General features: G+C 41.0%; 1 protein-coding gene across 7 annotated transcripts in view; it reads right to left on the bottom strand.

The window, feature by feature from the left end:
- Positions 1–17,747, bottom strand: part of SASH1 (SAM and SH3 domain containing 1) — a 143,490-nt gene that overhangs the window by 62,614 nt on the left and 63,129 nt on the right. The window contains exon 1 of one of the 7 annotated variants that reach the window (XM_064413666.1): positions 17,163–17,267. The exons of the other annotated variants lie outside the window; for them this stretch is intronic. The gene's annotated coding sequence lies outside the window, so the exon portion shown is untranslated. Of the gene's footprint in view, positions 1–17,162; positions 17,268–17,747 lie in introns of those variants that run through there. 7 annotated transcript variants of the gene reach the window in all.

The following is a 17,747-nucleotide window of genomic DNA, read 5'->3' as shown; positions in this document are numbered from 1 at the left end:
CACAGCTGGGTAAGCAGTGGTGTACACGCTTCAAGAAAATTAAAAAAAAAGGACACGAATTTGTTTCTCAGTGCTGAAGGACTTCTTGTTCATGCATTCCTCAGCCTACATGTAAAACTCTTATCTCTGTGAAATTGTATTTCCTATTCCCATTGTTTACACAAAGGGCGACAAAACATTCTTGGGATTTAATTAAAAAAAAAATCAGACACAATTTTCTGGAAATGCAGCCTTTTAATACTAAACAGGAACTTACTACTGACTGCCATGAGGTGGTGTTGGACCACCCCACTCAGGAAGTCTGCAGGATCTGGAGTAGCAAAGATCCTGCTCTGCCACCACACAACTGAGTCAGCTTGCACAGCAGGCCACAGGAGCCAGGGAGGGCACAGGATGGCTCATGGCCATGTCCTTGCTCGTGTGCAAGGCTTACACCAGGTCACTGCCCTGCGGGGGGACTTTGCCTGACCATGCATTGTCTGCACATCTGCTTTTGCTGATTTTGTAGCACAAAAAGGGAAATGAAGTCCTTGACTGAAAGTGGACACGAAAAGGCGATGACATTCACTTACTGACAGATCCAACAGGACTCCTCTAGTAAGGAGAAGCTGGACCAAGGCCAGGGAAATTCCAGAGATGTTCACAGATAAGAGAAATGAAACTAGCTACTTGGCACCAGGCATCCCTCTCTTTCTCCCCTAGTTCTGTCAAAATGGAATCTAAGTTTCACACCTGGAAAAGGCGGCAGGCACATGGCTGCGAATATTCCTCAGATACTCTTCCAAGCCCTGCCTAGCTCTTTGCAAGGAGGGAGAGAAAGACAAGCTCCATGATGCAAACACTTGCCATTCATGAGCACCTCATTTGTCCATACTCTGCTGCACTGATGAGAAAAGGAACATTTTATCAGTTTTATGTTACAGTTTCAGTATGCCAGTCAGGAGAATCCACCATGTCCCCAACAAGGCCTTTAGATCCCAAGTTCCTGATGATTTATCTGCTGTCTTCAAAAGCTGATTTGCTTCAAGTGTTTTGGGTTTTTATTTTTTTTAATATAGTAGTTTTGTGTAAATTTTGTAACTGCTTGAGCAGTTGCTCATGAAGCCTGAGACTACACTTACATAAAAAGTTCCTACTTTCAGCATAAAACTACTCAGCTGAACAGTCAGCTGCATCCCATGTAACCAAATCCTAAAAAACCTGACTGTATTTACTTTCTCTTTTCTCATTTGCTGTCAAGCTCACGCTGTTAGAACAGGACCTGTTTTATAGGACCAAGATGACTGTAGAGGGCAGAAGCAAGAACAACTTTCCTCTCCCTCCTCCAGAGCACTACTTCGCAATGCTGGAATGCAAAACACCTGATAGTCCTACGCTGTTATGATTAATATTCCTACCTGCCTTTCCAGCAGAATGGTATTTTTTTCTATTGCTATTTACACAAGAAACAACAGGAAAATACTTGGGGAAATAGTACTCTCAACTAAACTTCTGGCTTAGACCTGTATCAGAGATCATAGAACTTTCATCAGCTTTAAGCAATTTTATTTATTTTGGTTAAAATCCATTAAACCTCACATTAAACCTCGCTTTAAAATCCACAGGTTGTGTTGACTTTAATCCATCAGGATCAGGGCCCTTTTTTACCATAGACTAATTCTAGAAGGTTGAGCAAATATTGTACTGTTGGCATGCTCTCTATACATGCTATACGATCTTTTCAGAAAATATTTTTAAAGGTTAGTTTCACTGAAGTATATCTTTCATCCTTCTGAGCCAAAATTTAAAAATGAAACCAAGGATAGCATGGGCTTATAGAAACAGTGGCTGCAGTAAGAGACATCCCTAGCCTGCATTTCCAGACCTCTTGTCTAGACAAAGCAGGCATCAGAGCAATAGGTATCTTCTGTGCGGGCAGCCTTGCTGCCCCAGAAAAGTGCCCTCTACATGTGCCCATAAAGCCTGTCTGAGATGTACCAGAAAATTGATATCACCTACATGCTACACAGTGCTCTGAAGAAACCCAGTGATCTGAGAAAGTATCTCATCAAGTGCACATTCCTAAAGCTACACTATTAAATCCAGTGTTTCCCAAAGGTGACTGATTAACTTGCATTGTTTCTGGATTTAAGGGGTCCTAAGCAGGGCACCTATCCTGTACCCAGAACTGTTGGTGCATATTGCATTTGTCCAATACACTATTAAAACCAGCAATTAAGATCTGAAGATTCTGGAGAAACTGAGATGGCCATAAATGGTATCCAATCCCCAGGGAACACATTAGATGGGAAGTGAACAGTGGCTTAGCACCAGCTTGTCCAGCTCCCCTGCAGGTCCAAGGTCAGCATAGCACAGAATCTCAAAGACTGATAATAAACCCAGGAGGAAGTATTAAAAAATCAGTAATGTTAATATCCTGTAGAATAAGCCCACTGAATTTAAAGTAGGGATTCCTCTATCAAGTCACTTACACCTGACTTAAAACAATCTCATCTTGCAGAGGAATTCTGTTCTCCCACCCTTTGTTTTCCCATTTCTTAGCAAGTCCTAATAGGAGTCCTATTTCCTTCCTTTTGCCTCCTTCATCCAAAGCCAATATCATCCACAGGATGGGCACAGGACAAGGTCCTGAGGTCCTGGCAGAAGCTCTGATCAGGCAGCTGGAGGAATGGATGGATGTCAGACGTTGCACTGCCCAGGAACTGCCTGGTATCACCAACCCTTCCGCACTGTGGGTGCCACAGAGAGTGACACAGAGCCACACTGGTGGCACCTTGGGAGCTCTGGTGCAGAAGTGCAAGTTGGAGAAATGCTTTTTGCAAATCTCTTGTTTTGGAAGAAAATGTAGTAGTAAGCTTAACAAGCAGGATTTGTAGCTTACACTTCAAACCTTTAGCTGTTTGCCTTAGGGACCAAGAAAGAAGTTTCCTTTGCAGGCAGCTTTTTCTGTCTACTTTGTGAATGAATTTATGTGATCATTTGCATACATTTTCTTCTCAAATTATGGCAGGGTTCTGAATATTGTGATTTTGGTTTTATATACTTTCCTTGCAAAAATCTTCGAAACAGTTTTGCAACCATTTATGAGCTAAGTCTGAAAAAAGCAACTGTGAAGAGAGTACAAAGCACAAAACACATGGGAAAGAAGCTGAAAAACCATTTCTGGACTGGAATGGCAGGTTTTGAATTCATGAGGGACTTTTCCTTCCATGACAACTTCAGTTCACTTGTTCTATATGTAATGTAACAAGTAAAAGGCATATCACAGCCTATCTGAAGGCATTGCTGTTCTGCTCCTGAAATAAGCAAGCATAGCAGACAAGAGCATCTGAAAGGAAACTTGGTTACCCAGGGTATGGCACATTCTAGGGGGAATGTGCATATTTTAATTACTCAAACATTAAGCCACATCTATGCTCCACACCACAACTTACTTTAGGAAATTGTATTCATTGAATTAATCCCTTCTAATTAAAAATTCATGAACCTCTTCACAATTTCTGCCACAGGAGCTGTATCCATTTGAATCATAAATTTAAGCACTCTGCTGCAGATCCCAAGACAGGATACATCTCACTGTGCAGACAGAAAGTATGCAAAGTGAGACTCAGATAAGTGCTGGGAAAATACAGTGACATAATCAGTAAAAAGGAGATAGGTAAAAGGCTTACAGATGTACAAATAATTTTATGAAACCATTTCAGCAGGTGTAAATAAGGTATACAGAGCAGAAAACTTCTGTTAGAGAATTCTGCCAATCTTTCCCCCAATGTTTTCTCTCTTTGCTCTGAACATGCACTGCATGTTCTAGTCTAGCTTCTAAAATTATTAAATGAAGATGTATCTGAAAGACAGCAGAGCACTGAAGGCTTGTAAGAGTTTGATTTACTTTGAAAGCAATAATTCTGCCTGGAGTCCTCCACCACACTGTATTTCAGCCTCTGCAGAGGTGCTAGGGAAGAAGCAGGGAAGCCCCTCTAAAATGACAGTGCCGGTATGCAGGTAGGTAATGGAAATTGCCTACGAGTCACTAGATGTGAGCTACAGGTCAGAATAAAGAAATAAAGAAGACCTATTCCTGTGTCAACCACCTCAGCAAGTGTTTGAGGGAACTAATAATTCAGTGAGTTTCCAGTGGTACAGATTAGTTAAAGTCTCATTTTGAGTTTGAAACCACAACCTCTGGATCATCCCCTTAGCTGTTTCAGCGAAGAAAGAAGATTTTTCTGCACCATTGCTCTTGCACATTAGAGCCTGAGCTGACACATGCCAAATGATAACATCCTGCAGCAGCAGCAAAATTCTGGATCAAGGAAATGAGTTAAACAGAATGCACGGTTAAAAAAAAAATTAAAAAGATAAAAAAATAAAAGAAAAAGAAATTTCAAACAATAAATACTTCTAGCACAAAACAAAAGTCCAAGTGTCTCAATGCCTCACACAAAAGTGCAGACAAAGGTAAACACTTAGCTTAACTACTGATGAAATGCAGCTTCAGAGAGAACACACTGATAGAGTATTCACATCTCTGCTTTTAGAATTGGAGAGGGAAGAAATATCCTGCCTCTCAGCTCAATGTAAACACCAAAATCTATCGAACCTAACACATCTCAGGGCAAACATTGGACCCTCTCTCCCCCATTTGCCAACAATGAAAGCAGAAGGATTTTTTTCACCCATCTAAAATACTCTGCATTCAACACTGAGGCCGGGACCCACAGGGCCGAAAAACATTTCACAATGATTTTGAAAAACATAATTCATTAGCAATTACAGAGAAACTGCAGGTTTTGTAAAGACATCTAACAATAAAAAGTGAGGCAGTGCTAAGACGTAAATTCACTTGTAACAAACAGAAGCAGAGTCTAGAAAAATTATGGCATAAACACAAAAAAATAAACCTCAATAGAAATGGGCTTCAGAGAAAGGAAATGAAAGTCGATATGGGAACACAGCATTCTGCAGCAGAGAAATCAAATACCTTCTGATCAATTTTCCAAACAAGATGAAGCAAGCCCAGAACTATGGCAGCTCTCTTTGTGCTAAAACCATATTAATATAAAGGCCAATATGTGATTGAGACACAGCAGGTCTTTGATTGATGCATTTTGCACTTGTTACTCAAATGGTACAATACTGAAGTGTTCTTGTTGCTGGCAGGAACTGCCTCTGTACTGGGGCTCTTGCTGGTATAAAAAGATGAGTAAGACCTGCCAGCTCTGCCTAAAAGTCCTTACATTAGTCAGCACTGATTTTTATTGTACAGGTAAGGCTAAAAAGAACTTCTGTGAAATAATGTTGGAAAACAGCAAAAGATGTGGGCTTCTAGGGAGGACTTTTAAGACAGAGTGGTTTTGGCATCAGGAATGGCTGTAATGTTTCAGTGGAATGAATAAACCCTAAACAAACCACATCAAGAATGGTTAAATGTGAAGCCAGAGGACTCAGGATGTGACACAGACAAGGGAGGCATGAGGTAAAGCCCAACTGGATACTGCCCAAAGGGGGCCCTTCATTTTCAAGAGCTGACAATGGGCCTGGGGAAGAGCCACCACTTCCCCCAGTGAGTGCATTCTGTTCTGTGGGAAAAGCACAACAAAAGGAAGAGAGAAAAGAAATGAATAAACAAACAAGCAAATAACAGTTTGCTACAGGGTGCTCTGGGATAGGAACAGTCTGGTCAGATTCCTTACCCAGGTGCTGCTCCTCTGGCAGGACAGCTAATGGCAGTGTGCTGTACCTTGGCCTCAATCACCTCCTGAACCAACATCCACAGTTAATGAGGAAAGCAGCACCTCCATGAGCCACACGTCCCTATCACCAGCACCCTGCAGCCTGCTTTCTGTAACTGTGGGGCTAGGAATTTTGAGTGGTTTTGAAGTGAAGCACTCACTGATAAGATGAGAAAACAAGCACGAGGAGCTCTGTACCATGAAAGCCATGGCTGAATATGGCAAACCTCTTTCTGAATACCAATGGTCCCGATTTGTTTTTATGTGCTCTTCAAGTTCAGGCCACCTATTCCTAAGAATATCCTAATGATATTCTCCATTTCTCTAAGTAACACTTTTCAGATCTTACCAATTCTTCATTTTCATGTACACAAAAGATTTCTATTAAGATTATTTGCAACTTTCTCAATTTCTCTTCAGTGTTTCCACGAACAACAAAAAATGTATTTTCTTTTTGAAAAGTGGAAAGAAAAAGGAAAGCTTAGACTTAGACCAATACCTCCAGGAAAACTTCTACAGCCATGCTATAAATCCTTTCAGACACACCATGAAAACAGATGCTAACACAGGTGCACTGTCATATTTGTATTGACACTGTATTTGTGTACCTGCATGCCAATATCCATGTTTCAAGAGCATGGAATTTCAGATGATCTATACTGCAAATGAATAGAAGCTTTTGTGCTGAATTAATCAATATGCTCAAGGCTCAGGGATTCTTATAAAATGGGTTGTTACCATAATACTGATGACTTTTTGCAAGTATACCTCCATTCACATAATCACTATGATAGCTAACATTTAGAAACTATGTATTGCTTTTACTTTATGTTGTACCAAACAATAATTTACCAAGAAGATCGGAAACTAAGCTGATTTTGAGTTACTTAAAAATCCTGGTAAAACTGATGAGGAGGTAAATCAAGAGAAAGCACTGATCATTAAGAGACCTACAAATGTTTTTTTTTACTACAGATGTATAGAGTATCAGCAATGAAGCCCCCCATTTCAGGGGGAAAAAATGCCAACATTTTGCATTAATTCCATTCTGGGAAAGCAGTGATTTGCTTCACTTTGTTAAAAAGGAGACAGATTAAAAAAAAAAAAAAACAAACATAAAGGTTATGTAGTGGAAAACAAAGGATATTTTAGTTTTAAACTTCCCCACACTTTTTTCTTCTCTGAATTATGACAAACTGATAAGCTTTGAAAGGCATTTTGTGTCTGGAATTTCCATCATACAGTCACTGCAAAGTGCAGCAGAATTAGACAGCTCTCTCCCTTTTTTTCTTCTCGAGACCTCACATTGCTGAGATTTGAACCCAAACCCAAGTACACGTAAAAAAAAAGATTCTACTCCTTCTGCAAGGTTCTCTAGCTGTAGAAGGCAAACCCAAAATTCAGAACTCAACAGCACTGTGGGCAGTGGAAGAATCTGGCACAACCCTTTTTTTCTACAACTGCTGCTCTTTGGACTGCTTGTGGCTGCTATCAGTTCATGCTCTTCAGAACTCCTGACTTCCTCTTCCTTCATAATCCTCTAGAAAAACCTGCACCTACATCCACATTTCCACTTTTTAAAAGTCTGTTTGTATAGATGTGCATATACCTGCTCTATGTTTGGGGTTTTTTTTACCATGAAATTGATCCTTTCAGAGCATGACTAAATCCCTTATTTAATTCAAGAAAACCTATTTAAGACTTTCCCACACCCAGCACAGAATTTCTGAAAGTTTTTGTGTTATTGTTCAGGAAATGGATTTAACTTCGAACTTTTTAGGAAGTGAAAGAATCTGGTAAAAAACAAAACAAAAAACCCCAAAACCACAAACAACACAAAACCCCCCTAAGATTACAGAAAAAAATCCCAAACCAACCCCACCAGGAGAAAGAGGCAACAGAACCATGTAACAGAGTTGTGCTGAGTCAGGACCTGAGTCACATTATCCCTTGCAAGTAATCTTATCACGAGACTGTGCCCACATGCACATTTACTGTTTTTCTCATCTTTCTGTGAAGAAATTCAAACAGCCTACTGTTGCATCTTTTTGTGCAAAAATAATGACAAAATTATAAACATTTGGGCAAAATAGATTTCTGCTTTCCAGCTGACAGTAGCACTGTACCTCTGTTTTCCTCTTTCAGAGGTTAAAAACATCAACAGCTGCTAGCTCAAAAAAGCAGACATCCTGAACTCAGGTCTTTGCTGGCAGTAAGCCTTGCACCCCAAGCCCATCCATTCTTTAAGGCTGAGACTGGGTAAGCCCTTTCTGCTGATTTGCACTATCACTCTAATTTTTTTAGTTCAGTTCAGTTCAGTTCCCCCTTAGTGATTTCTATGTTCATCATTTCACGAGAGGACCACAACTGAAAAGCTGTAATGACATGACATGTTCTGTATATTTCAGGACTTAAAACCATGCAGAGATGGTGGGGTCTGACCCCCATTTCAGCCACTTTGACAAAGAGAAGGGCAGGAATACAAATTAGAAAAGGTTTTGAAAAAAAATTTCTATCAGACCAACTTGTATAAGCATATTGGGAACTAACTCTGATGACATTTCTTTATGACAAACTCATTTAGAAGAAACAGTTTATTTCAGGATCCTATTTAAGAAGGCACTTGAAGCAGGAAAGAAACTGGTCATACTGGGAAAAGTTTTATCATAGATACACATTTTTAAAATCTTAGTTTTACAACCATTTCAAAAAGCAGAATAAATGTACAACTTGAAATCAAACTGGTTCTGTTTAGCAGGTTGATATGTGAAACTGAACACCTGAAAATTAAGACTAATTCCCTAGAGCTGGGCACTGCACTTCTTGCTCTCAACGTGCATAAACACACTCCAGGAATGTGAGTGGGTGAGGAGAGAGAGACAAAAGTTGATAGCTGGGTGCTAACTTCAAAGTCATCTACAAAGTGAGAGGAGAAATTAATTTCTTGAACAAAAGAACTGAAAACAAATTAATCATATTAATGCAAAAAAAGGACTAGACCACAAATTGCTAGTCTATACTTACTCATTCTTCCTGCTATAAAAACTACCTTTGATAAAAGAACTTTTAAATTAGCTGTTCTCTCTTTACCTTTGAAATTGAAGCCTGTATTTGATGGATGCTCTGGGCCAGAACCTTACTTAAAACTTCATCACTGGTCATCACATGATCATTATTACAAAACTAAATTTCAAATCAACTCTGATGCTCTAAGTCATCATGGATGGAAGACTGCTCCCATCTGAGGGAAAAATTATTATTGCATACCATTAGACTATCTGGCACAATTTGGTTATTTACACAGAAGATTTGCAACATCTCTATTTGAGAAAATGAAGAAGTAATTATTGCCTTCTACACATTCATAATAAAAATCTTTATCTACACGACTACTGATAGAAATAGTCTCCGTTTTCCATTTGCATTTAAAGTAAGACTGGGATATAAATTCATATGCCACAGATGTAGTAGTTAACAGGAACAGCCCCAACTGGAGGTGCAGCAAATTGGAGCCTTGCTCTATAGGATTACTGCTGCATGCTTTGCTTTGAAGGGTAATGGTGCGACAGTGACATCTGACAGCTCCAACACTAGTCAGCACAACTGCTGGAAAGGGGTTAAATTAAAGGCTTCAATCAGCCATTATCAGCTCCTGCTGCTGGGCTAGGCTCCAGCCCAGCTGCAGAGCTCCAGCATGTTTTTGAAAAGCTCAGCTGTTCTGCTGAAGACACACAAGTGGGCTCCTGCCACATGACCAACAATTGGGGTAGAAGGTGGGGTTTGCTCTGGCACACAGGTCAGACACAAGAAAAGTGCTTAACACAAGTTTCAGTGATTCTTAAATCTGAAGGGTAACAAATATGGATTTCGAGGCTCCATCAAGGAGCTGTAAAATGCTCCTTTCTTTGTTCAAAGCAGGAGGAGCAGAGATTTTTCCCCAGAAGAGGACAGCTGAGGCCAGAAGCCTCACGGTAAGATCGGCTGGTGCAGCCCCTGGACCTGACTGCTGCTCCTTCCAGCCCTTCATCGCCCCACTTTCAGGCTAGCACAGGCTGGCAATGCACAGCTTTGCTTTGCCTTGTTGGGTTGTTATGAAACATGTGGTTATCCCATCACAGACTGAGTGAGGGTCCTTTCCCACCTTTCCCAACAAAAGGCCAATTGCTGAATGATGAACAAACTTAGTACCAAGAATGTATGCAGAGCAAAAATGACACGTGCTGCTTACAGACAAAGCATTTGAACCTCCACAAACATCCATCCTTCAGTCAGTACAGATAACTCAGGCCAGAGGAATCTGCAAAGAAAGCTGCCACCACTGTTCCAAGCAAATCATCTGTAAACATTATCTACAACTATTTACTGCAGAATTAAGAGTGCTGCAGCAAAGCCTTACAAATTATTCTCTTGTGTAACGTTTTCTCCTTGCTTATTCCTGAAATTGCTCCTGAAGCAGCAACTACAACAGATTTCTTCTCAAGTTCCACTTGAAACTTCAGCCTTTTCCTCCACCACACTTTGGGTCACACTTTGACTTTAAGAGGGATGCACAGAAGTAGCCTTGCAGAAACAAATGAAGCCCAAGTGCAGGGCAGACTTGCACTCCAAGAGCCACCCACAGGTTTTCAGTGACACAGTCTGTACAAGTAGCACTTGGCACTTCATTCCAGCAAAGCCTGTACAGCTTTGCACTCCCTCGTGCACCTTCTTTTTCCACTAATAGCCATGTTTTACTGTTAAAGGAGTACTGCAATCACAGGTAATCAAATTATGGCATTAAAAAGGCCAGCATACTTTGAATTTTTATAACATGTCTTTCAAACACACATGGAGCAAAACAGAGGCCTCAGAAATGAATAACTGCTTTTGTTCAGAGATCCATTCAAAACCCTGCCCCTTTGCTATTAGCACTAAACAGTGAACTAATGCAGACAATCCAGCAGCACAAGACTTGGCCAGAAGTTACAGCAATGTCCTGATGAAGTAGGCAAAGCTAGGACATTAAGGGAGTAATGCCTCACCTGTACTGCTTCAAATTCTCTTCACTATCCCACTGTAGGGGAGTGAATAAGTGGCTGTGTGGGGCCTTATTGCCAGCTCAGATTAAGCCACAACCATCCTTCTTGGTGCCCAACCATCCTTCTTGGTGTCTTGCAGGGTTCAAGATAACAACAGGTTTGACTGGAACGTGCTAGATTGAATTTATAGCTGTAATTACTGATTAGCTATTAATTGGCAGGTGCTTGTCAGGAGCCTTGCCTGCCTGACTGTGCATTAGAGTCCAGTGCTCATTAGTGGCTGGTTGTTGCTCTCCCTGCTGCTGTGCTGCTTTATCCCCTGGCTGTGCTGTGCCTGGAACTCTGTGACAGCAGCAGCAGCGATGTGCCGGCTGGCAGGCGCCCAGGGACCCTCTGTGTGCCTGTGCTGCTGGCCTGGGCTGGCTGGGACTGCTGTGGGAGCTTCAGCCAAAGGGACCTGACCCAGGGAGGGGTGCACGTGGGAGCAGTGGATCTGTGTCAGTCAGGACAATCTGGAAGTGCCTGTGGCTATGTCAGTGCAGCAGCAGGAACCTCTGAAGGGATGGAGGCCCAGGGATGTCTGTGGTGCAGCAGGTGGATACTGACACATCAGTGCCTGTGGATAGATCTGTGCTGGAGCACCTGAAAGTGTGTGGCCGTGGAAAATCCCACATGAGAGCAGGTACTCCTCTGGAAGCACTGCAGCCATGGAGAAGGCTATGACAGAGCAGGTTTATTCCTGAAGGGGCTGGGGCTGTGGGTAAGGTCACACTGGAGCAGATGCACCTCAAAGTGACTGTGGACAGGCCCATGCCACAGCAGCTGCAGCCCCAAAGCGACCATGGCTCAGAGATAAAGGCTCTGCTTGGAGCAGGCATAGCCATACGGGGCTGCAGTCTGTGGGTAAACCCTAGGCAGGCTAGGAGCAAGAGAAGGAATGTTCAATGTTATGGTCTGGCTCAAAGGGACAAGGGGCAGAGATTTCAATGGATATAGGTTTAAATCACTGTAACCCATGATTTGGGTTCATGTCAGAGGAATGGCTACCCAGAAATTCCACACACCACACCACCTTTCCTGTCCTCAATAAATTCAGTGGACATTTATGGATATTTTACAGGCATAGTTCATAAGCTTGGGGAAATAATATCTGTGTATTGTATCAAGGGATGAGAAGGGGGTGGCAAATAATGAGCATGTATTGGATAGTGTGGTACCTGAGAATGATGTAAATGGTAACGAATGCAGAGTGGAGAATGTGCTGGTTTTGGCTGGGATAGAGTTAACTTCCCTCACAGTAGCTAGTATAGGGTTCTGTTTTGGATTTGTGCTGGAGACAGTGTTGATAATTCAGGGATATTTTTGCTATTGCTGAGCTGTGCTTACACAGACTTAAGGCCTTTTCTGCCTCTCACCAGCAAACAGACTGGGGTGCACAAGAAATTGGAATGGGACACAGCTGGGACAACTAATCTCAACTGATCCAAGGGATATACCATATGGGTTCATGCTCAACATAAACAGCTGGGGGAAGAAGGAGGAAGAGGGTAGGGACACTAGGAGTGATGGCATTTGTCTTCCCAAGTCACTGTTACAGATGATGGAGCCCTGCTTTCCTGGCTGAACACTTGCCTGCCTGTGGGAAGGAGTGAAAGAATTTCTTGTTTGGCCTTGTTTGTGTGCACAGCTTATGTGTTACCTATTAAACTGTCTTTATCTCAATCTATGAATCTTTTCACTTTTACTCCTCTGACTGGCTCCCCCATCTCACCAGGGCAGGGGAATGAGTGAGCGGCCGTGCTGGGCTTAGCTGCCAACTGGGGTTAAACAACAACACATTGAAGGGCAGCAAGAGCAAGCAAGCTCCACATTAATTTAAGGTCAATATAAAGGCCCTCTGTTACTGTCATGCTACAGAAACCTGGGGCTTCATCATGACTCCTACTTCATGTAACTTAAGTCTTTGCAATAATCTTCTAAATAAGTGTGCGCATTGAACAGAAACAGACAAAACCCAACCCACTAAAAGCCAGAAAGAAAAATTAAATAATATGGGCAACGGCATAACAAAGCACAAGACTAGAAGTGACCAATGAAAAAAAAAATGTTGACAAGCTGGGGAATTTGTAGTAAGAGAAAGACCAAAGCAGACTGTACACTGTCATCCTCAAGGTAAGCAGTGTTGAGCCAGACTTCATCCTGGAGATGGATAAAATTCATCCATCCTGGAATAAAATATGATCAGCAAAACGATAACAAACCCCAACCAGCTGCACAAAACAAAGGCAGTACCAAAGAAAAATAAAAACTCATAAACAACTAATAAATGAGACCCATAAATCCAGGAAACCTTGGTGCCTCTCAACATTGCAGCACCACTGCGAGCAACAACAATTCGCAATTTCAATCTAAACCAAATGGCAGTCAAAGCTTTAGACTGGGGAAAAGCTACTGAAGTCAAACCACTCCAGTTAATAATTTGCTGCTAAGCACTTTCAGTTCTGCTTTGTCACTGCTGCAATGCCGGGGAGCAAGCGCACTGCGAGCTGCCTGCCCGCAACAAGGCAAGGGTTTGCTGCGTGCTCAGTCTTGTCTCCCCTTCCCTCCAGCAAATGTAAATTACGAATGCAAAGCTCCACGAACAAATCACCAAACACCCTGCCTTTGCAAACGTCTTTGTGTAAGCAGTATGACTCAGTTTGCTGGTAGGCATTCCAACTAAATTAATTTACCATGGTATGGAAAACCTGAGAGAAGTAAAACTTAAGCTGTACAAACACCTGCATGAGTTTCTAAAAGCCTGGGGTTTTGCAGCCAAGACCTGCTTGTTTGGGCAGGTGCTGCCACAGTTATCGGAGTGCCCATGGTACAAATTCCTCTGCTCAACTGTCTTCAGCAGGGAAAGCAGCCCAGACTTCTTGGAAACAAATCTGCTCTAATCAGGACAGCAACAAAATATCTTGACCAAAAGCTTCTTTTTTTTTTCTTTTTTTTTCCCCCTGCTCACACTCTTCATCGTACCTTAGGGGGTTTTCTTCCAGGTTATAGCCCTAACAGGGTTTTGTTACAACATCTTGAGGCTCTATTAGTGCATAAATTTCTTTTTAAGTTTTTATTGTTTCAGATCCAATTCTAACACAAACTTCTCAACAATACTGTCTCTTATTCAAGGTTATGTGCAGTCTGTGAATAAAGGCATGCCAATGGATACAAAATTGAATTGTCAATTACACAAGGTTTTGTTAAAAAACAAGTGAAATAAAAATAGTACATTAGCAAACGTAGCTGAAACTACAGAACAATATCCCATATGCTACACTAGACTTTCACATACACCAACAGGTCCCTCTAATAGGAATTAGATTAAGTATATTGCAACGTGCTCAGCATGCTACTCACTTCTATAAAGAAACTGTGGGTTTATGCACTTCCACTGACTTTCAAAACAGAAAGAGACACACTGAAGCCCATCAGCATCCATTTTTATTCCCTGTCTCATCTGTACTTCATTTCACTTACTCTATGATAATTCTTATACATATATATACACATATATATATATGCATATATATTTATATATATATATATGCATATATATATGTGTGTGTGTGTAATATTTCTGAGAAATTGAGAGGTTAGGACAACAAAGTATTTAAGCACATGCCTGGCAAGAGTACTAGTGTGTTTAAACCTTGGCATGTTTTTGCATGCTTTATTGCATTAGGTCCTGATCACACAGGACAGTACTAGCAGTAAGTCAAGTTAGTAGATAATACAGGATACCTTCATTTTTCATTGCACAGGATTGCAGCTCCAGTAGAAACTGCAGCTTTTATTTCACAGTGCATAAGCTGCAGTTTCTATACAACTATCCAAGCCTTTAGAGGACATATCTTTTTAAATTTGGAAAAAGAGTAAATCACTTGCTGTCCCAGCATATCCAGAGGCCACTCTTTATCAGTGCATCACATCACAAAAAGGAAAGAAGACAAGAGGGTGGAAACTGGTCGGTGTTAAGACAGAGTGCGGTCTGCAGCAATGATAGAGAGATTACCTGAAGCTTGTTTCATAATTCAACGTTCCTTATAAATTCATGGAAATCCTAACACCCAGGTATACCCCTTATGCACTGAAATTTCACAAAGGCTCCTATGACTTCAAAAGTGGATTTAACAGAATTCCTTAGATGTCAAAAATCTACCGGTACTCTACACTTTTGAAAACAAACTCCAAGTCTTAATTACATTGTAAGGCCAAAATCTGATTAATTTCTGATTTGAAGCAATACTTCTTTCTTGTGTTTCCCTGTCCCTCAGAAGTACTCAATTCTAGCTTCTTGAAAATAATCCATGGTGAAAATATATACTATAACAGAGCCTGTTTTCATATCCTATATATGATATCACATATAGCTTACTATTACTTTAAAAAAGGCCAAAACTTAAGCTTAAATAAGGTGATAGAATTGATTTACCATGATCTTTATCTTTAAATTTTTTAAACAGTAACCAGTTTGCCTCCCAGCTCTCAGCTTGAGTCAGACACTATTAATTATATAAAATCAATTATTAGCCTTTCATATTAACACTTCCGTTTCCTCACTCCTTTGGTATCCTTCAGATCTAATTAAGCACCAACTCTTTACAGCACAACGCTTCCCACTGAATGGATTCTCACAACTCCTCTGCATCTGCCCTCTCCTGACAAGGCCTTGAAACCCCTACAAGGATTGAAAATGTTGCTGCTGTTGTTTAGGTATTAAAATGTGAGGCTATCTCAGTAGATCACGCTCGCTCCAGTCTCTGCAAGATATCTCCTGTAAAAAGTGTTCTTCATGGTCTCTGCCTGTTTGCCACTAAATTAATCTGTTTTCTTTGCACGTCCTTGGCTTCTCTAGCACTGGCAAACACTTGTCTTTTACACCATTCCTTTCTATCACTTCAAGTCTCGGTGTTAGAGGACAAAAAGACATTCTGAAGTTTACTGCAAAAAAGAAATGTACTAGATGATCAGAATGAAAAAATGAATGAACTATTTGCTTTACTATCTTGAAAATCAGTTTCTTGGCAGCTCTAAATATTATTTTAATCATTATTTCCAACGAAATTAAAAATACTGACACTTCTGGCTAGTACTCCATGTAAAATAGGATGAGTTACAGAAAGACTACTGCAGTTTTAGGGGCTGGCATGCAAGGCTAATTTGAGCCCATTTATCTTTCCAAGCGTTTCTCCCATCTCTCCAATTCCGGGTACACTACACAGTGATAAATTTTGATGTCCTCCACACTATGAAAAAAGAAAGTAAAAGTCTTCAGAGAGAAAAAAATTTCCCCTGAAGTTTTCTTCTGTGTATTTTGCACTTTGCATTGCCTCAAGTGCCTTTTAGAGCCGTTTGCTCAGTGTATAGTATGTTTTACTATACACTGTCCTTGTCTCTCTTGGACCTGCTCCCAAGAGGTTTTTTCCACAGCTCCACATGTAAGAGACATGATTTATGTGGTGCCCATGAAACACATATTGCACTGCTATTCCCAGGAAGAGAAAAACTAATCCCAAACCTACTCAGTCTTAAGACTATACCTGCCACCAGGAGAGCCACTGGGCTCATATCTGTCATACTGCTTTGAATTCTCTCAATGGTACTGCTGAGGAGCAGATCAGCACTTAAGCAGTAAAAACTGGTCAAAGTATGGTGTGATGGCCAGAAGAGAACAAGGCACAAAGCCCAAATAGACAGGAGATGGCTTCAGAAGATGGTGATCCTTGAGAGGAAACAGCTGGAGACAAAATCAGCAGCAGTGCAGTGCTGATGCATCCAAATTAGACTTGACATAATTCAGACTGCTGTGGTCTTCCAATGGACAGCAAGGCTTTCCTACTTCTTGCCATAAACTAGCTCAGTATAGTGCTGAGTGACTCAGAGTTCATCCAGCAAACCTATAAAGAAAGAGTCCTCTCTGCTATTTTTATATGCTCTGGCTGCAAACAATCTGAACAAGGCCCTCCAGGATTTAGGAGCCTGAATGACCCAGACTGTGACATCACAGAAAGTAAAACACAGCTCTTACTCATGTCTGTTCTACCTTGAATTGCCAAAAAACATTTGTAACATGCCTTCTACAGTGCCCAAAGAAAAGAACGAGAATCATTTGTTAAATGATAAAAAAAAGTCCTATTGGGGTATGAACCCAAGTGAAAAACCCAAACCCACCATAAACACAGCACAGAAACTACAGTGTTTTACCTCTCACTTTCTGTGAATGGCATTCCCAAAACAGCAAGAAGGACATCTATATAATAAAAATATTCAGTCCCTCTTCTAGGTCTGCTACTGGCTTTCTCTATTATTTCAGGAAGTTACTTAAATCATTTGTGTCTCAATATATTTGCCTGAAAACAAGAATTCTTACCTACTGTATTTCACAGCTTTGTCAGAGCTGCCGACACACTCAGAAAAGACATATGGAGCTGGAAGTAACTGGAATCACAGTGTACATCTCCTGTCCTTGGTGTCCTGCATTTGCAGCAGAGGAGAGGACTCTGCTACGGGAACCCCCTCCTTGCCGAAACCAGCCTTGAAAGCCACTGGTGAGATAATTACTGAGAAAGTAACCACAAACACTCTGTGACTGTCTCCCACTCAGTACCACACAAACCTCTCTCCGTATTCTTAGAGGGATGCATACTCCGCATTTCTGCCTGTGTATTTTCATTAGACTAGATTTTAATTAGACCTGGTGACTAAAGGCAGGGGCAGCTATCTCTAGTGGTCTGAGAAAGCAGAAAGAGACAACACATACATAAAGGAGCTATTTTGCAACTTGTCTTTACGAAAGAAAAGTTGGCAAAAGCTCCAAGAAACAGATAAAGTTGTGTTGAGTAGGTTAAATAGTTCACCCTGCCTTATGCTCAGGTCCTTGATTTTTACAGTAAATAACCATTTTGAAAAATAAATGGGAGAAAACAAAAGAGTACAACTGTTTTTTAAATAGCAT

Source organism: Passer domesticus, chromosome 3 (assembly GCF_036417665.1).
Source record: "Passer domesticus isolate bPasDom1 chromosome 3, bPasDom1.hap1, whole genome shotgun sequence".
NCBI classification, from domain to species: domain Eukaryota; kingdom Metazoa; phylum Chordata; class Aves; order Passeriformes; family Passeridae; genus Passer; species Passer domesticus.
This window is presented reverse-complemented; position numbering and strand designations above follow the sequence as displayed.